Source organism: Bufo gargarizans, chromosome 4, assembly GCF_014858855.1.
Source record: "Bufo gargarizans isolate SCDJY-AF-19 chromosome 4, ASM1485885v1, whole genome shotgun sequence".
In the NCBI taxonomy this organism is placed as follows: Eukaryota; Metazoa; Chordata; class Amphibia; order Anura; family Bufonidae; genus Bufo; species Bufo gargarizans.
In genome coordinates, this window is record NC_058083.1 from 126,152,525 (window position 1) to 126,174,884 (window position 22,360).

Genomic DNA, 22,360 nt, shown 5'->3' on the forward strand with positions numbered 1-22,360 from the left:
TTAAACCAATATTCCTCAAACTCCTACTATAAGCTGAATGTCAGTAAAACTAATGTATTACCGATTAATGTGCCGGAAAGTCTGTATCAGGTATTGCGAGAACGGTATCCTTTCACTTGGGCCACTGACTCAATACGGTATTTGGGTGTGGAACTCACTAACTCGTTGCCTACCCTGCTTTCACATGAATCTTAAAAAACTGAGGTCTGAATTGCAGACTGATTACTCCAAATATAGTAAAGCAATGCTCTTGTGGATTGCTAAAATAAATGCAGTTGAGATGTTAATCCTTCCAAAATCTTATATATATATTTAGGTGCATACCCCTGAAAATACCTAAAGCATACATTAAGCTATTGCAGGGAGACATGCTCAAATTTATTTGGGGAGGCTCCCCCCCAGGATTAAGAAAAACGTGTTATTCCCATCTATTAGCAAGGGAGGGCTAGGGGTCCCAGACCTATATAGCTACTATCTAGCCAACCTACTGGATCAAACTATGGAGTGGTGGGCACCCTCATCACCTCATAAGTGGCTCAGCATTGAGGAAGTTTATGTTAGGAGCAGATCCCTTAAGTCACTGCTAGCTGCCTATTTGTTGAAGCCTACCACTTATCCCTTACCACTTAATACAATGCAAGCATCTCTATCCGTTTGGGCACATTTATTTTAAAAAAGGTCACGGTTGCCTCTGGAAAAGAAATATATTCCTATCACAGCTATTGAATATCACATTCCTACACTTCAGGTTACAGGCTGGTTGAATTGCGGGATTGATACCCTTGGGAGCTTGTTTGATGAGTCCACTATGCGATCATTTGAGACACTACATTCCACATATGATTTGCCTAACTCGGTTTTCTATCAATACTTGCAGATATATCATTTCCTCTCACCTCTCAATTTGGATACCACTGCAGATGTGAGTGCCCCAATGGGTAGGCTTCTAAGAGCAGATGACCGTTCCCATTCTAGTCTCTCATTTTGGTATTCTCACCAGATGCTGATTGGAAAGGATAACAAAAAGCCTTTCATGTCTAGATGGGAGGCTGAAATGGGAAAGGAATTCTCTCTAGATGAGTGGACGGATGCCTTGTATTGGTCCATGAAATGCTCTAAATGTGTAAACCATGCAGAGCAAAATAGGAAAACACAATTGAGGTGGTATCTGACACCGGATAGACTGGCTCATGTTATCCCTAATTGCTCTCCATTATGTTGGAGAGGATGTGGCCGGTTAGGATCACCATTCCATATGTGGTGGGAGTGCCCTGTGTTAACCCAATTTATGGAGCCAGGTTACTCAGGTTTTGGAGGAAATAACAGGAGTAGCGGGGATATTGTCCCCTGAATTAGCAATCCTCAGTATAGGACTGGTGGATGTTCCGAGTGATAGTAGAGGCGTGACAGCGCACATCTTGCATATTTGCAGCAAAGAAGGTTATTGCGCGCCAATGGAAAAGCTCACACCCTCCCTCACTTAGTGAAGTTTTCAAAATTGTGAATCATCACATGCAATGTGAGTTCACGTTCGCATCCTCGATGAAAGCCAGAATTGCAGTGCACAATTCGTGGCTGCAATGGTTATCTAGCCCATATGCAGTGCCGCTTCCAAAATGTATGATATAGCCTTTCTGCGCAAACTTCACAGAGATGGTCGTATATGGCCTACAGAGTAATGGTGTATTGTCAGAGATACGTGCTATTATGCGGTACTTATAGCAATTGTACCTATAACCGCTCATGTCGTGCAATTTTTGTACCCTATCATTTTTCATGCATGGGACCTTTATGATTTATTTATTATTATTTGTTAACCTTTTCTTCCTTTCTATAAGTCTTTGTTCTTTTGCTTAATTGACTTGAAAATATTTCAATAAGAATTTATTGATAAAAAAAAAGAAAATTAAGTGGCCAATGAATAACAATTTTACTGTAGGTCAGTGGATTATAGGCCCCAAAAAGTAGGCATTCACCGGACAAAAAAGAACAAGTGATTATGTGGCTTGAGGTACATTAGGCGGTCACTGAATAACAATTTTACTGTAGGCCAGTACAGGCCCCAAAAATTAGGCATTCACCTCAAAGAAAAGAACTAGTGATTATGTGGCTGGAGGTACATTAGGTGGTCACTGAATAACAATTTTACTGTAGGCCAGTGGATTACAGGCCACAAAAATTAGGCATTCACCTGACTGAAAATAACAAGTGATTATGTGGCTGGAGGTACATTAGGCGGTCACTCAATAACAATTTTACTGTAGGCCAGTGGATTACAGGCCACAAAAATTAGGCATTCACCTGACAGAAAAGAACAAGTGATTATGTGGCTAGAGGTATATTAGACGGTCAGTGGATAACAATTTTACTATAAGCCAGTACATGCCTGAAAAATTAGGCATTCACCTGACAGAAAATAAAAAAAAGTGATAATGTTTCTGGAGGTACATTAGGCACTCAGGCACTCACTGAATAACAATTTTACTGTTGGCAAAAGGAGTACAGGCCACAAAAATTTGGCATTCACCTGACATAAAAGAACAAGTGATATGCGACTGGAGGAATATTAGACGGTCGGTGAAAAACAATTTTACTGTATTCCAGTACAGGCCCCCAAAATTAGGCATTCACCTAACAGAAAAGAACAAGTGATTATGTGGCTGAAGGTACATTAGACGCTCACTGAATAATAATTTTACTGTAGGTCAGTGGAGTATAGGCCCCAAAAATTAGGCATTCACCTGACAGAAAAGAACAAGTGATTATGTGGCTGGAGGTATATTATACGGTCAGTGGATAACAATTTAACTGTAGGCCAGTAAAGGCCTCAAAAATTAGGCTTTCACCTGACAGAAAAGAACAAGTGATTATGTGACTGGAGGTTTATTAGGCGGTCACTGAATAACAATTTTACTGTAGGCCAGTGTAGTATAGGCCCCAAAAATTAGGCATTCATCTGACAGAAAAGGCCTTTTATGCCACTGTATATACATATGACAAGAAACATTCTTTGTTCTGTTTGGTGGCGGATATGTGTGGGCTGGCATGAGAAAATTCAATTACATGTCTTCACAGGTGTTGATTTCCTCAGAGATCCATGCCTCATTCATTTTTAGAAATGTGAGGTAGTCAAAACTGTAGTGAGCTAGGCAATTGCGCTTTTTGGTCACGATCCCCCCGATGTGCTGAACGTCCTTTTGGACAGGGCACTCGACAAGGGGCAAGCCAAGAGTTCCAAGACAAATTGTGCCAGCTCTGGACACAGGTCAAGCCTGCACACCCAGTAGTCCAGGAGTTCCTTGCTTCTCAGAGCATCCACTTTAGCCATTAACCCAATGTAGTCGGACACCTGTCTGTCTAGGCGTTCCATGAGGCTGAATCAGGAGGGCGGCTGTTGATGGGTTTCGCTGTAGGTGTAAATTCCTCTGCCAGTGCCTGCAACAGCAGAATGCAGCATCTCTCGCAGCAAGGCCTGAAAATGCTGCTTTCTGCAAGCCCTCTATGATGCTGGTAACATGTCTGCCATTTTGTGTTTGTATTGGGGGTCTGAGAACGTTGCCACCCAGTACTGGTCCTTGACCTTTATGCTTTTTATATGGAGGTCCCTCTCCAAACACTGGAGCATGAAGGCCTCTATTTGCACTAAATTGGAATCGGTGGAGCGCCCTGGCTTCATCGCCCAGGAGAATGTCATCCTCGGTTCCCTCCCCCCAGCCACAGAAAACATCAGTGATCCCCAAAATGTTTAAAGTCCCCCTCAAAGCCTGCTCTTCTTACTCCTCCTCCTCCCCATAGCCACCATCCCCCTCTGACTCTTCTTCACACTCCTGCTGACTTGTCTCAGATGGAGTTGCCCCCCCTGGGAATTCATTCAGCATTTTCGACTTCCTCATCTTCCAGCTCCTGCTCCTCGATGGCTTGATCAATGTCACAACACAATGCACACTCCAGAAAGAAGGCGTCAGGTACGATGTCACTGATGGCGCCCTGGCTACGACTGACTAATTTGGTGATCTCATCAAATGGCCGCAGAAGTCTGCATGTGTCGCGCATGAGCAGCCACTGGCGCAGTGAAAAGAAACTAAGCTCCCCAGAACCTGTACTGCTGCCAACTTCGTACAGGTAGTCGTTAACGGCATGTAGCTGCTGGAGCAGCCTATCAAGCATATACAAGGGGGAGTTCCAGCGCATCAGGCTGTCACAAATCAGACGTCTGATGGGCATGTGGTGTCACCGCTGAGCGTCAGCAAGGCAAGACATGGCCAGAGGCATGCCGCAAGACGTCCTGGACCCCGGGGTATTTGGCAATGAATCGTTGCACGTCTAAGTTCAGGATATGTGCCATTCACGGCACGTGTGTCATTTTGCCCTTTTTCAGCACGCTCAGCATATTGGCACCATTGTCGCACACCATTTTACCAACTGTCAAATTGAGCGCGGTTAGCCACTGATTTGTCTGTGACTGCAGAGCTGAAAGCAGTGCAGGACCGGTGTGGCTCTTGGCTTCCAGCACAATAGTCACAGCACAGCATGGCAACATCTCACCTGGCATGTTGAATAGGTTCTAGGGAGCTTAAGGGGTCCAGCGGAAGAGGTGGTAGCAGTGGAAATGGAGGAGTCAGCCGAGACAGGCCTGCATGCAATCCGTGGCGGTAACACCAAATCCACACGGGTGCCACGGGTAACATGCTTGACAGCCAACAGCAGGTTCAGTAAAAGTTATGTAGTGTACCTTCCCTGCCCGTGTTTGCTAGACCACGTGTCTGTGGTCAGATGTATATTGGCACCGACACTGTGAGCCAGAGATACATTTACTTGCAGATGAGCGTGGCCATGTAGCTTTGGGATGCCCTTCTGGGAGAAATATTTCCTTCCAGGGACTCTCCATTGCAGTGTGCCAATGGCCACAAATTTTCAAAAAGGCCTCCGAGTCCACCAGTTTATATGGCAGTAGTTGGCGGGCTAGCAATGTCGACAAGCCAGCAGTCAGCCGTTAGGCAAGAAGGTTTTCGTGTGTCATCAACTTTTTACGCTCGAACATTTGGCCCACGGAAGCTTGCCTTCTGCCAGATGAGCGCGACAACAGCACGGTGGAAGGTAGAGTGCAGGACAAATGGGGGGAGAGAGGAGAAGAAGAAGAGGCAGGATGTGGAGTGCCACGAGTGTGGCTTTGTGGGTTCTGACAGTATTGCTCCCACTGGGCTCAGTGATGGGAGGCCAGGTGTTTTCTTAAGGCGGTTGTCCCTAGGTGAATGTTGGGCTTACCCTGACTTATGCGTTGACAGCACAGGCTGCAGATGGCAACACTATTGTCAGCAGCTGACACGTAAAAAAAATCCCACACTGCGGAGCCATGTGTAGTCGTCCTGGGAGCACAAGATGTGACCGTGCATGGTGGATGGCTCGCTACAGATACTTTTGCAGTCTGCTTTTTGCCTCCTGTGCACTGTAAGTTCTGCCTGCTTCTTCTCCTTCTCCTCCCTATCTGCTGATCCGTTTCTCCCTCTGAACTCCCCTCCTATTCCTCTCTTGTGGGCACCCATGTGACATCCATCGATACGTCATCATCGTCACCTTTACCACCACTGACATTAGAGATCTGAGGAGGCAGCAACAGCAGGGACCACCCTCCTTGGGCTGATCTGGGTACTGTCGTCAGACCACTGGGTGGCGGCCGTTGCTTCCTCCTCTTCCTCATCCGATGATAAGAATGGCTGCGCATTGAAAAGGTCTGGGAATGGATGGGATAAAAATTACTCTGACTCGAGTGGAGGGGCTATGGTCGGGGTGTCTTTGGGGCTGCACACAGCGAGTGAGGTGGGTGCAGATACAGAGGATGAGGAGGGTGCAGAACTGGAAGGCTAAGTGAGCCACTCAACCAACTCTGTTGACATAATCGCACGCACCTTCTGCAACTTCCCACTTAGGCTCCGGCCTGGTGCACAAGCCCGACTCCTACCACCTCTGCGGAACTGCCTGCCTCTTCCTCTGCCTGTTATTTTTAAAATGACCCTGTGTCAAAGTCCTTAGAAAAGAGGAATATTGAAGCAGGTATATTGCAGGCCTCAATCAATATTTGGTGGAAACAGGTATATCAATTCCCTTAATCGGTATTTTGTGGAAGCAGTTGTATCGCAGGCCTCAATAAATTTTTGGTGGAAGCAGGTATACCCATCCCCTTAATCAGTATTTTGTGGAAGCAGGTATATCACACCTCTCAATCAGTATTTTGTGGAAACAGGCATGTAGAACCCCTTAATCAATATTTTGTGGAAGCTGGTATATCGCACCCCTCAATCAGTATTTTGTGGAAGCAGGCATATCCATCCCCTTAATTAATATTTTGTGGAAGCAGGTATATTGAACTCCTTAATCAATATTTGGTGGAAGCAGGTATATCGCACACCTCAATCTGGATTTTGTGGAAGCAGGTATATCAAACAACTTAATCATTATTTTGTGGAAGCAGGTATATCAAACCCCTTAATCAATATTTGGTGGAAGCAGGTATATCAATCCCCTTAATCAGTATTTTGTGGAAGCAGGTATATCGCACCCCTCAATCAGTATTTTGCTGAAGCAGGTATATAGAAACGCTTAATCAATATTTTGCGGAAGCATGTATATTGCACCCCTCAATATGTATTTTGTGGAAGAAGGTATATAGAACCCCTTATCAATATTTGGTGGAAGCAGGTATATCAAACCCCGTAATCAGTATTTTGTGGAAGCAGGTGTATCGCAGGCCTGAATCAATATTTGGTGGAAGCAGGTATATTAACCCCCTTAATCGGTATTTTGTGGAAGCAGGTATATCAATCCCCTTAATCAGTATTTTGTGGAAGCAAGTATATCGCACCCCTCAATCAGTTTTTTGCGGAAGCAGGTATATAGAACCTCTTAATCAATATTTGGTTGAAGAAGGTATATCGCACCCTTCAATCTGTATATTGTGGAAGCAGATATACCTAACCCCTTATTTAGTATTTTGTGGAAGCAGGTATATCAAACCCCTTAATCAGTATTTTATGGAATCAAGCATATCAATCCCCTTAAATCAGTATTTTGTGGAAGCAGGTATATAGAACCCCTTAATCAATATTTGGTGGAAGCAGGTATATCACACCCCTCAATCTGTATTTTGTGGAAGCAAGTATATAAAACCCCTTAATCAGTATTTTGTAGAAGCAGGTAAACCCCCCACTATATTTTGTGGAAGCAGGTATATATAAAAACCTTGACCCTTTAAGGACGTAGGACGTACAGGTACGGCCTAACTTTAAAATTTCATTGCGGCGCGGCGGGGGTTAATCGGAACAGTATGTCTGCTGAAATCATTCAGCGGGCATCCTGTCACAACGCCAGGGAAGGGGTCATATGACCCCCGCATCGGCGATCGCCGCAAACCGCAGGTCAATTCAGACCTGCGGTTTGCGGTTTTACCTTATCCGGCGGGCGGTGGTGCCACCCGGTCCCCTTGCGGCTGTAGTGGGGACCCGATGGCATGGAAGGAAGCGTGATGCCTTCCTTAGGCATCTGCACTGCCTTCTGGTGATGAGCCTGTGAGATCCAGCCCCCTCGATCTCACAGGCCGGAAGCTGGATGAGTAATACACACTGTATTACTCATACAGCCAATGCATTCCAATACAGAAGTATTGAAATGCATTGTAAAAGGGATTAGATCCCCAAAAGTTGAAGTCCTAAAGTGGGAAAAAAACTGAAGTAAAAGAAAAGTTAAAAATAAAGTTTTCCCCCAAAAAAGTTAAAAGTTTCAAGTAAAAATAAACAAAAACTTATTTTTTCCCAAATAAAGTTAATTTTTTTTAAATAGACATATTAGGTATTGCCGTGTCCATATCGACCGGCTCTATAATCATATCACATGACCTAACCCCTCAGGTGAACACCGTAATAAAAAAAACTATGGCTCAGAATATGGAGACACTAAAACATCATTTTTTTGTTTTAAAACAGCTGTTATTGTGTAAAACTTACATAAATAAAAAAAAGTATACATATTAGGTATCGCCGCATTCGTATCGACCGGCTCTATAAAAATATCACATGACCTAACCCTTCAGTTGAACACCGTAAAAAATTTAAAATAAAAACTGTGCTAAATAAACTATTTTTTGTCACCTTACATCACAAAAAGTGTAGTAGTAAGCGATCAAAAAGTCAGATGCACCCCAAAATACTGCCATCAAAACTGTCATCTCATCCCTCAAAAATCATACCCTACCTAAGGTAATCGCCCAAAAACTGAAAAAATTATGGCTCTCAGACTATGGAAACACTAAAACATGATTTTTTTGTTTAAAAAAAGAAATCATTGTGCAAAACTTACATAAATAAAAAAAGGTATTAATATTAGGTATCGCCGCATCCGTGACAACCTGCTCTATAAAAATATCACATGATCTAACCTGTCAGATGAATGTTGTAAATAACAAAAAATAAAAACGGTGCCAAAACAGCTATTTCTTGCTACCTTGCCTCACAAAAAGTGTAATATAGAGCAACCAAAAATCATATGTACCCTAAACTAGTACCAACAATACTGCCACCCTATCCCGTAGTTTCTAAAACAGGGTCACTTTTTTGGAGTTTCTACTCTAGGGGCGCATCAGGGGGGTTTCAAATGGGACATGGTGTCAAAAAAAACTGTCCAGCAAAATCTTCCTTCCAAAAACCATATGGCATTCCTTTCCTTCTGTGCCCTGCCAAGTGCCCGTACAGCAGTTTACAACCACATATGGGGTTACTTCATTTTACCAGTGTCATGAAGTACAATATGTGACGAAAAAACTATCTCAGAATGGCCTGGATTAGTCAAAGCGTTTTAAAGTTATCAGCACTTAAAGTGACACAGGTCAGATTTGCAAAAATTGGCCAAGTCCTTAAGGTGAAATAGGGCTGAGTCCTTCAGGGGTTAATCAGTATTTTGTGGAAGCAGGTATATTGCACACCTCAATCTGTATTTTGTGGAAGCAGGTATTTCAAACCCCTTAATCAGTATTTTGTGGAGGCAGGTATATTGCACCCCTCAATCAGTGCAACAGGTATATCACACCTGTTTTGAATAGTTGTTCCAATAGCGCTTGTCCCTCTATATACCTGCAGTATTGTAGCAGAACCGCACACAACTGCTGCACAATACATATGCACTATATACTTTCTATGTTCAAAAGTATATTATAGGTATATTACACCCCTGAATCATTTTTGGGGGGGCAACAGGTATATCACACCAGTTGCAATTATTTATTCCAATAGCGTTTGTCCCTCTATATAGCTGTGGTATCGCAGCAGAACCGCACACAACTGCTGCACAATACAAATGCACTATAATATACTTTCTAAGTTAGAAAGTATATTATAATTATATCACACCTCTCAGTATATCACACCTATCGATAGCACTCCTTTACCTGTCCTTAAAAGGACTTTTGTGGCCCTATTAGCTAGCGTTTGGTGTCCCTAGCAGTCTGTCTCTGCTCAGCAAAGCGACCTCTCCCTACATATGCAAAACACAGAATGTAAAATGGCTGCCAGATCGGGTTTTGTTATAGGGTGGGGGTGTGTCCATGTGCTAAAACGTCTAAATTGGCTGTCCTGTCCTACCTGATATATATGTCATGGGTCAAAGTTCGGCACAATGCAAAAGAATATGGAGCATGTGAACAAGGCCATATGTTCGCATGTTCGGCGAATTGCGAACAAGTAAAGTTCGCAGTGAAACCGATCGCTAGGAGAACCGCAAGGCCATCTCTAATCACTAGCATAAAATAAGTCTGTTATAATTTACATTTCACTTCTTTAAATTCTGTCAATGAATGGAACACACAACACAATTTGAAAGGGTGTCTTGTAGCATTGTATTGAGGTGCAGTATAGTGCTTCTTGAACTTTATGCCAATCTTCCTGTACCAATGCAAACTGCTTCTTTTGACACCAGAGGGGGGTTGTTCTTTTTTTTTTCCTGCGCATTGTGTGTAATGTACAAAATGTTAGGTTCGGTAGATTTCTTAAATGGGGTCTTCAGTATATTATTGCAAAAATCATGTAATTACTGCTAATTTTAAGACAAAACAAAACTTTTCATTTCTTTTATTCCAGAAATGTGACATAACTTTTTTTTTTATTGATTTTATCATATTTTATTGAAATAACGAACAATTAATTTTCTGCAAACACATTGTATTGTTATATTACTCCAGTAGATGTCACTGTAATTCAGTTGTTCAGTAGGTAGATAACTCCCAAGGAAACCTCAAAAATGTGGAAACTAAAACTCACAATGCAAATGCACATATTCCTCAAAGTTTTATGGCCGTTAATTTAAAGGGAATATTTTTTTTCCTGTGAATATTACAGACTTCCCAATACTAAGTGAACTAACTATGCAGTAACACACAATGTATTTTTAACTCTCACAGTTTAGTGACATTCCACTTATAAATTTATTGGCCACCTACGGTGCCAATCCTTGATTGTCTTGAAGTTAAAAGATGTAAAAATCCAAATGCAGAGATGATGAATTCAAGATAATATAGGAAGATGGAAAAAAAATATGAAAAAGAGAAGAGCGATGAAATGTACTATAAATTAACTATATTACTAATTGCAAAGTGAGAAGCACATTTTTTTCCTTCAACTGCTATATATTAACACTGTGCGGATGTGTATACTATACGTGCTGGAAAACGTGTATATCCCACCCAGATACCTCAGCTGGGTGAGATAAATAATATCCAGAAAGCTACAGAGGTTTCAGCAAAGCATAGTTTGCTAAGACAGTTTTGTCTACATTTTGTTCTGGGCTGGTTTTCATTTGGACTGGTGGATAGGTTTGGTAGTAGGATCTGCCAGTCCACACCCTTCCAGTACATGTGTTGTCTTTTGCCGGAGGTGATCGCAGATGAGGCCTGCTGTAATCTCTAAAACACATAAATAATAAAACTGAGCAAAAATTAATAAATCAAGAAGATAGATCACGTAGAACAAATATAAGATGCGTAGGGATTCCAGAAGGGGAAGAAGGGGATAATTATATAGAATTTATTGAGCGATGGTTAAAGGAGAACTGTAAGGAAGGTACCCTTTCTCCCCTGTTCGTTATTGAAAGAGCACATAGGGCTCATATAAAGAAGAGGGTTCCTGGGGATTACCCTAGACACATGTTGGTGAAATGCTTACTTTCCAAAGATCGAGATACAATATTGTCTGATGCTAGAACCTCTGGAAAATACCAGATACAGGGTGTAAAGATAAGACTGTTTCCAGTCTACTCAGCAGATACTAATGCACGCAGGAAGGAGTATATAATTGTAAAATAGAGACTAAGGAATGCAGGCCTGAAGTATAGTTTGCTCTTTCCTGCAAAGTTAAGGGTGGAATATAAAGAAAGGACCGAATTCTTTCAGATTCCTATGGAAGCTAACGAATGGGCGGACAGGATAGGTTTTTGAGGGGGTAGAGTAGGAGGAGGGGGAATAGCGAGCCATTATGCTAAGTAATGGAGCTGCCTCGACTGCTGACCAGGGAGCTACTCAGAAGGGAGGGGGGTGGCAAGGGTGGTATCTTGGAGAAGAGAGAGTGTTTGTTTGTTTGTTTTTTGTCTTCCCTCTCTGCTAGATGATTAAGATTATTTCGTTAAATGTGAGAGGTTTGCGAGAGAGGGTAAATAGATACACTATCCTTGAGCGGATGAAGAGGTTTTTGCCAGCCATCCTTTGCCTCCAAGAGACACATTTAGTTAAAAACTCATTACGATCGTTGGAGAAGAGATGGGTAGTGGAAGGGTACCACTCGGTATATACTACTTATTGTAGAGGGGTCTCAATTTTGATACACAATAAGATTAAATTTGAGTGTGTTGCATATGAGGCGGACGACTATGGTAGGTACCTCTTCTTACAATGTAACATAGAAGGGGTTAAAATGGTAATCGCAAATGTATATATTCCACCACCATATAAGCCAGATGTGTTGCATGAGTTGCATAGATTTATGTTGAATAGACAAGAGTGTATAATGATTGCGATTGGAGATTACAATGCTGTAATGGATCCACTCAGGGATAGAATGTCTAGCAGAGGGGGAAGAATACAAAATGTAGATTTGTTTAAACTGGCCTTGGAGTTCAACTGGACTGATGTTTGGCACTATCTGAACCCGGAAGAAACCATGTATTCCTGTTATTCTAAATCACATCAAACATGGTCAAGAATAGACATGGTTTTGGGAAACAAACACTTGATGTCCCAAAATAGGATTAAGATAAAGTATTTGCCTATGGCCTTATCCGATCATAGTTCTGTGGTAATGGAACTGGACTTGAACAGAAAACAAAATTTGCCAATATTTAAGTTCAATCCTCATTGGTTATCACTAATCCCAGATATAGAAAAATAAATATCTATTTTAGAAATAGAAGAGGTTTTGGGTACGGTGAAACCCGTAAAATCACCAGGGTGTGATGGACTCCCTTTTGAAATATACAAGACCTTTGCGCAGGTGTTAATACCAGAATTAAGCGCGACACTGTGCGAGGCCCAAAAAATAGGTGATTTACCAGAATCAATGAAAGAAGTAATTATTACATTAATTCCAAAACAGGATAAAGAACAACTAGACCGCGGTTCATATAGACCAAATCCTTTATTCATAAATCCTTAAAATACATAGGCTTTGAAGTGCAAGATGCCAAAGAGAGACAAAGTTCGTTTTGCATTGACTGGTCTTCCACAAATATATACAGTATTTGCAAAAGTACATGCAACTGGTCCCCATTCCTCCATTACGGAGCCACTTTCCAAATAATTAGATTGACTGTATTAGAGATGAGCAAATCAGTTGAGATTTGTTTCACTTCCATTTCGCAGAATTTTTGAAAAAGTTTGCTTCTGACCCGAATCGAATCGGGCCAAACTAAAGTTGCTCCAATTGCACTCAAAAAAGCCTAAAATATTATCCCTTCTCTTTGGGCGCAGCAGCCATCTCTCTGCCGAATCCTGACAATGCGGCTGTCACTACACAAACAAGAAAGCATGCATCTGACCATTTGCACAAAGGACTCCCTGCCACTATTTCCACTTTACACTGTCATCTGCGTCATCTTAGTTGTCATCCTCCAGCTCCTCCAGCTCTTCCTTCTCCTTTCCTGTCACTTGGGAAGATAAACCACCTAGCTGTGTATACATTTCCAGGGCATTTATGTCCTCCTCCTTCTTTGCCAGTTCACCTCCTTAGAGATCAAGTGGCTGTGAGATCTAGGTACTCCTCACCGGTCAGATTTCTCAGCATACCCCCCCAGGATGTGAAGGAGTTGAATCCCGTAGTTATGCCGTCTGACAAATAAAGAGGCCTCCTCAAAGGCCCTGAGCAAACAGCACGTGTCATGCATTAGCTGCTACTGGCTAACGTGGAAGTTAGGCCAGGCAGTAGACCTGTCCATCTGCAGCATTAAGAAATCATTGACCGCCTTCCTCTGCTCGTACAGGTGGTGGAATTCCAGTGGGTGGAAATGGCACAAATCTGGCAATGTTGGGGAAGAACATTTTGCCTTTTCAGCTCAAGGAGGGTGTGTTTTGCATGGTAAGAGTGGCTGAAGTGCATGCACAGTTTAATGGACATTTTTAAAAGGTCTTGCAGTTTAGTGGAAAACTTGAGGGACCAGGTGACATTGAGATTGAAGACGTGTGCCATGCAGAGTGCATGGGTCAACCTTCCCTGATGCAGCACAGACAAAATATTATTTGCGTTATCAGTACCCATGGTTCTTATCCCCAGTTGGCGAGAAGACAGTTAGTGTTCAATTACTTTATTGATGATGCTGAGCAGTTCCTCACCAGTGTGGCTCAGTTCACCAAGTCTGACCAGGTGCAGAACTGTGTGACAACACCTAGCAAGTTCAGCTTCTGCGCTGTCTGATATGTGTATGCATACTGTTGTCTTTTTACAATCGCTTTGGTGATCTATTGCTGTCGAAGCAAGTGATGAGGAGTAAATGTTTTATAACTTTGCTCTTCAGTAGTTATCGCTCACAGATAATTTTTGCCCTACCCCTTGTATTGGTATACTGATCACCTATATGCTGGTTTAAATAAATTGAACCCACAAAAATTTGAACCCACAAAAAAAAAAACTTTCAACCTTGTGGAAATAAAATAAATGGAAACGGACGATTAAGGCCTGACGCTTAATATCACATTATCAATCACATGTAAATTGTTGTCCTACCCCATGTATTGGTGTACTGAACACCTATATGCTGGTTTAATTAAATTGTACAAAAAAGAAGAAAAATAATCCAACTATGTGGATATTAAATGAAAATGAATGATTGAGGGCCAGGCCTAACCCTTAATATTACGTTATCGCTAACAGGTAAAATAGGTAAATTGTTGTCCTATTTTGTGTATTGGTGTATTTTTTTATTATTATTATTTTGTACAGTTCTTGTAAATTTGCTGGAACTGGCCTATCTTTTTTATCCAAGGGACATAATAGCAGCTTGATATATGATCTTCTATAAAGATCTCCAGATCCAGAAAAGTAAGTTATTGCTGAATAACCATTGCTGAAAACCTCAAATACCAGTTATTTATATAAATGCTATATAAAAACTCCCCAAAAAATTGGCAATCATCAAAAAAAAATCACCTCCATAATAATAGTCCCTGATCTTGACACATAACTAAAAGGGGAACTATATACTCCTTCTACAAATACATTATAAAATTATTTGCAATATATTTTGGAGTTTTATTATATTTCTTATTTAAGAGGTCCTATCTTATATTAGTTGATAGGACCTCTTATCTCACTCCAATAAGAAGCACCAGTATACAAGAGAGGAGTAACATGGGCAGCGAGTAACAGCGGAGCTCAGTAAGTTACATACTTTGTTTCATGCACATATACATTTACCTAAGGTGTCTTAATAGGTGTGGGTTTAGAGTCCGCTCGGGACCTATTTGTACTTTTTGATGTTTTTGATTATTTGCAGCAATAGCTGTATTGCAGCACTACAGGGAGTGCAGAATTATTAGGCAAATGAGTATTTTGACCACATCATCCTCTTTATGCATGTTGTCTTACTCCAAGCTGTATAGGCTCGAAAGCCTACTACCAATTAAGTATATTAGGTGATGTGCATCTCTGTAATGAGAAGGGGTGTGGTCTAATGACATCAACACCCTATATCAGGTGTGCATATTTATTAGGCAACTTCTTTTCCTTTGGCAAAATGGGTCAAAAGAAGGACTTGACAGGCTCAGAAAAGTCAAAAATAGTGAGATATCTTGCAGAGGGATGCAGCACTCTTAAAATTGCAAAGCTTCTGAAGCGTGATCATCGAACAATCAAGTGTTTCATTCAAAATAGTCAACAGGGTTGCAAGAAGCGTGTGGAAAAACCAAGGCCCAAAATAACTGCCCATGAACTGAGAAAAGTCAAGCGTGCAGCTGCCAAGATGCCACTTGCCACCAGTTTGGCCATATTTCAGAGCTGCAACATCACTGGAGTGCCCAAAAGCACAAGGTGTGCAATACTCAGAGACATGGCCAAGGTAAGAAAGGCTGAAAGACGACCACCACTGAACAAGACACACAAGCTGAAACGTCAAGACTGCGCCAAGAAATATCTCAAGACTGATTTTTCTAAGGTTTTATGGACTGATGAAATGAGAGTGAGTCTTGATGGGCCAGATGGATGGGCCCGTGGCTGGATTGGTAAAGGGCAGAGAGCTCCAGTCCGACTCAGACGCCAGCAAGGTGGAGGTGGAGTACTGGTTTGGGCTGGTCTCATCAAAGATGAGCTTGTGGGGCCTTTTCGGGTTGAGGATGGAGTCAAGCTCAACTCCCAGTCCTACTGCCAGTTTCTGGAAGACACCTTCTTCAAGCAGTGGTACAGGTCTGCATCCTTCAAGAAAAACATGATTTTCATGCAGGACAATGCTCCATCACACGCGTCCAAGTTTTCCACAGCGTGGCTGGCAAGAAAGGGTATAAAAGAAGAAAATCTAATGACATGGCCTCCTTGTCCACCTGATCTGAACCCCATTGAGAACCTGTGGTCCATCATCAAATGTGAGATTTACAAGGAGGGAAAACAGTACACCTCTCTGAACAGTGTCTGGGAGGCTGTGGTTGCTGCTGCACGCAATGTTGATGGTGAACAGATCAAAACACTGACAGAATCCTTGGATGGCAGGCTTTTAAGTGTCCTTGCAAAGAAAGGTGGCTATATTGGTCACTGATTTGTTTTTGTTTTGTTTTTGAATGTCAGAAATGTATATTTGTGAATGTTGAGATGTTATATTGGTTTCACTGGTAAAAATAAATAATTGAAATGGGTATATATTTGTTTTTTGTTAAGTTGCCTAATAATTATGCACAGTAATAGTCACTTGCACACACAGATATCCCCCTAAAATAGCTAAAACTAAAAACAAACTAAAAACTACTTCCAAAAATATTCAGCTTTGATATTAATGAGTTTTTTGGGTTCATTGAGAACATGGTTGTTGTTCAATAATAAAATTAATCCTCAAAAATACAACTTGCCTAATAATTCTGCACTCCCTGTATGGCAGCGACAGATAGATATACCGTAGTTATTAGTACAAGCGCGAGTGTTACACAGTTTCTAAGTTACAGAATTCACTTGATTGCAGTGATTGCCTCAAACGGTTGTGCAACAAAATATTAAGTTAAGGGAACCCTCAATGTGATTTAGGTCAGTAACATTCACATCATTTTAACCCACTCCCTAAAGCCTATTGTAGGACATTTCCTCACACAAACAGCCACCTTACAGCAGTTCTATCAATATGTACCAAGCCAACTAAAGTGAAGTCTTTTTTAATATGTAAGGCTCAAAGCCAATACTGGACTGATAGCATTGGTAAACTGTAAATTCAATTTCTGCACTTTAGAAATTATTAACCTTTTCTATGATGCGGCTCAGGGTTAATTGCTTACTGTATATTGCAGTTACTATAAAAATGTCTGTACATCTTGTCGGTATATCATACAAATTCTAAGTCCAACTTTACTGGACCTGTCCCATGACAGCTGTTAGATATACTCTTATTCCATCGCTCCTTAAGCAGATATAATGTTATAGAGACTACTCAAGCGATTCTGGGGTGCAAAGTGTCACATAAGCATGTCACGTGTATATTTTATAGCACAAGCAGTTACCGAGGTAGTACTGGAAAACATAAAATGATTTCAGATAAAAATTTACTACAATGGCTATTTTATTGAAACAGCTTTCTGAACATTTCTTCTCAGGTCTAATAGTTTAGCTCTCTTGAAAAATTGCACAGTGCTGCCAAATATCTTAATGACTTTTCTCTCAGCAGTCGGTAATGGTGAAATGTGATTTCAGTAACCGTAATGCCTCTCATAAAACAATTGCATACGATATGTACTTCTATTTTAGTGAGCACTTCTATCAGGATTGTACAGCCAGTTCCCATTTAACATTTCGCAGAGAATAGCTTACCACCTCTTCTAGTGCAATATTAAAAAGATAGCTAAGGAATGTGTGATTAAAAATGCTCACTGATCGTGGACAATTGAGAGCTAAACCAAACCTAGATGCAGAACTCCGATCAGATCCGTAGCTTCCTGCGCATAAATGACATTTCTGCCTGGTCATTTAATTTTATGTTCTCAATTCTTGCATATATTGCTAACATAAATATCTTCATCTCCTACAGGGAACTCTACTGGGTGCAATAAAATCTGCAAAAGCTCAAAGGGTTCAAATGGACATTCTTTATAATTATTGCTATAAAATATCTTTGACAACGTATTTTGGTGCCTCCAATCTAAAAATGATAATTTTATGAAAGGGAAAGGCTGCAGTCTTTCGATAGCGAGCAGCTAATTCTGGACAAGGGGCTAGGGACCCGATCCTGTCTAAATCACCTCAATTGCACTTCGTTACAGCAGCTGTTTGTTTGGGTCAATAACTCTTTGAAGAAGTCGTGTATGTGGAGTTCGTCAACATTTTGGCGTTTATGCAAATGAGAGGTCTTAAATCACTATATTGGCTGAGACATGAATTCCCAAAAGCACAATAATACGTCTTTCCAAGCAATATTTAGTCAGCTACAGTACACAGAAAAATAGCTGGGAGCTTTGCTTGACGATTTGCTACCAGATTTGACTTAATCATTTAGAATCACGTAAATGGATTGATTTGACTGTTTTCTCTGATTGTTGCCTTACCCCAAAAAATGGTATAATTGTATTTTATTCAAAAGAATACACATTTAACAGCAATAAAACATTAAACCAAAATACACCTTACCAATAAATTGTTGCTTTGGCATGCCCTAGGGAATAACATCACAAGAAGTACAAAAAGAGCTGCATGAATATGGTGATGTGATGTGACCACAGCCCAGAATGGAAGATGGGAGCAAAAATGAAATCCCTACAAAATTACAGCTACCGTCATAAATGATTATTTGTGTTGATCAAGCATGCTTGGCCGAACACCTGTTCGGCTCGAGCATCGCGATGTTCGGCACATCGCGGTGTTCGGTCGAATATCATGTGTGCTCGAGCGCGATGCTCGAGTCTCCTCTCCGCACGTTTGATGGCTGCTACGCAGCCAATAAACATGCAGGTAAGTACTGCCACTCACTGTAATGCTGTAGCCATGTTGGTTACTGGCATTACAGTGATTGGCTGGCTGGAACGCGTCATCGGGTGCTATACAGCACACAATGACACATGGTTCGGCTCAGTATTAGTCAGGGAGAGCTGTGTTGTAGACTGGACAGATAGTGTAGGGAATTGATTCAATTGAATTGTATTTGTTAGGCAGCTGGTGGCAGCGACATTAACTGTGCTACATCTCCAGTATAACGTTAGCGCATCCGAAATATCAGTGACATTCAGTGTAATTTGTTCGCTGCTGGTGGCAACATTATCTGCGCTACATCTCCAGTATAACGTTAGCACATCCGAAATATCAGTGACATTCAGTGTAATTTTTTCGTTGCTGGCTGCAGCGACATTACCTGCGCTACATCTCCAGTATAGCGTTAGAGCATCCGAAATATTAGTGACATTCAGTGTAATTTTTTTGCTGCTGGCGGCAGCGACATTACCTGTTCTACATCTCATGTATAATATTTGCCCTTTCTAAATATCAGTGACATTCAGTCTAATTGTTTTTGTTGCTGGTTGCAGCGACATTACCTGCGCTACATCTCCAGTATAATGTTAGCGCATCCGAAATATCAGTGACATTCAGTGTAATTTTTTCGCTGCTGGTGGCAACAACATTATCTGCGCTACATCTCCAGTATAACGTTAGAGCATCCGAAATATTAGTGACATTCAGTGTAATTTTTTTGCTGCTGGCGGCAGCGACATTACCTGTGCTACATCTCATGTATAATATTTTCCCTTTCTAAATATCAGTGACATTCAGTCTAATTGTTTTTGTTGCTGGTTGCAGCGACATTACCTGCGCTACATCTCCAGTATAACGTTAGCGCATCCGAAATATCAGTGACATTCAGTGTAATTTTTTCGCTGCTGGTGGCAACAACATTATCTGCGCTACATCTCCAGTATAACGTTAGCGCATCCGAAATATCAGTGACATTCAGTGTAATTTTTTCGTTGCTGGCTGCAGCGACATTACCTGCGCTACATCTCCAGTATAGCGTTAGAGCATCCGAAATATTAGTGACATTCAGTGTAATTTTTTTGCTGCTGGCGGCAGCGACATTACCTGTTCTACATCTCATGTATAATATTTGCCCTTTCTAAATATCAGTGACATTCAGTCTAATTGTTTTTGTTGCTGGTTGCAGCGACATTACCTGCGCTACATCTCCAGTATAATGTTAGCGCATCCGAAATATCAGTGACATTCAGTGTAATTTTTTCGCTGCTGGTGGCAACAACATTACCTGCGCTACATCTCCAGTATAGCGTTAGAGCATCCGAAATATTAGTGACATTCAGTGTAATTTTTTTGCTGCTGGCGGCAGCGACATTACCTGTGCTACATCTCATGTATAATATTTGCCCTTTCTAAATATCAGTGACATTCTCTTGGTGCTCGATCAACACTAATGATCATTTTAAAGGGCATCTGTCAGCTAATTTGTACCTATGAAACTGGCTGACCCGTTGCATGTGCACTTGGCAGCTGAAATAATCTGTGTTAGGCTGGGTTTAGACCTGAGCGTTTTACAGCGCGTTCCTAAGCACTGTAAAACGCTCAACAGGCAAGAACCAATGATTCCCTATGGGAATGATTCTCACCTGAGCGTTTTACAGCGCGTACGATCGCGCTGTAAAACGCCCGACGTCCCAAGAAGTACAGGAGCTTCTTTGGGGCGTCTTGTCGCTCGTTCCCGTACATAGACTTCAGCGGGAACGCGCGACAATGGGCGTTCGCATGTCTCTTTATGCGCGATTGCAAACGCCTGTACAATCACGCATACAGAGCGTACGTTCAGTACGCTCAGGTCTGAACCCAGTGTAAGTCCCATGTTCATGTAGTGATGAGCGGCAGGGGCAATATTCGAATTTGCAATATTTTGCAAATATTTAGCAGAATGTTCATCATATATTCGTGAATTACATTTCAGATTATATTCTTGCAAAAATCGGCAATGTAATATTCATGTGATGCATGCAAAATACAGGCGTCGGTCACTTATGCTACATTTTTCAAGCTGGTATAAGTATGGTTGACACGGCAGAGCATTAGAATAGCTTTATATGCAGATAAAGTGCTCCAATATATTTGCGCTTGTGAATTTTCGGCAATTAATGACGCGCATATTTTTTTGCAATATGTGCAACTTGTATAGTAAGGGGCAGTCAACTTTTCTTTTGGTTGCTAGGGATGTTGCAAAGCTGTGAAAAAGCCTTCTCATTGGCCCACAAGCTAGAAGACGGGAGGGCTGATCACCTGATGCGTACTGTGTAAAAGAAAACAAAAAATGAATATTCGTCATTACGAATATATAACACTATTCTAAAAATTAGCGAATTCTCGAAGTGCCGATATTCGCAATAAAACTTTGCTTTTAGAATATTTGCACTCAACAATATTCATATGTGCCCACATTGCTGAGAAAAATTATGTTTTAATATATGCAAATGAGCTTCTAGGAGCAATGGGGGAGTTGCCGTTACTCCTAGATTCTCTACTCTCTTTGCAAACTGCCCCGTCCTCTCCACTTTGATTGACGGACCCAGGCAGCATAAATGTCATCACATGTGGTCCTGTCAATCAAAGTACAGAGGGTGTGACAGAGGCTAATTTGCTCATTATAGTAAAACTTAATTTTTCTCAGCATTAGGCCTCTTTCACACTACCTTATTTTTTTTTCCGTTTTGAGGGCCGTTTTTTGCATTCCGTATACGGTCCGTATACGGAACCATTCATTTCAATGGTTCCGCAAAAAAACTGAATGTACTCCGTATGCATTCCGTTTCCCTATTTCCACTCCATTGAAAGATAGAACATGTCCTATTATTGCCTGCAAATCATGTTCCGTGGCTCCATTCAAGTCAATGGGTCTGCAAAAAAAAACGGAACACATACGGAAATGCATCCGTATGTCTTCCGTATCCGTTCCGTTTTTTCTGAACCATCTATTGAAAATGTTATGCCCAGACCAATTTTTTCTATGTAATTACTGTATACTGTATATGCCATACGGAAAAACAGAACGGAAACGGAAACACAACGGAACCAAAAAATGGAACAACGGATCCATGAAAAACAGAACGCAAAACACTGAACTCGACATACTGTAGTGTGAAAGAGTCCTTACGGGCACATATGAACATTAGGACCAATGCCTTCAGCTGCCAAGCACATATACAATAGATAAGCCAGTTTCATAGTTACAAATCTGCTGACAGATACCCTAAAACCCTCTCCAGACCTCTGCTGTACATTTAAAACTGCTGTACATGTAAAAATGGGCTAATGTCTACACATGGTCATGATAACACTGATTGCAGGCATTTAACCACTCAGATGTCATGGTCAATTGTGACAGCAGCTGAGGCGGCTTCCTGGGGCCTGAACAGCTTCCTCGCCCCTCGAGATTTGGGGAAGCCATTCATTGGTGGTGTTAGCATGGATCCTGCTTGAAGCTACCATGCCTTCCTCAGGTATATTCCTATAGAGGCCTGCAGGAGGCAGTGCTCTATTGAAATATATTGATTCTCCGTTGGGCTGCATTATTAAAATAAATGTAGTCTATGGTGTAAGCATTCTAATGATTGCAGAGGGACTTAAAAAAAGAAAAAAGAAAAGTTAAAAAAGTAAAAATTAAAATCTCATATAAA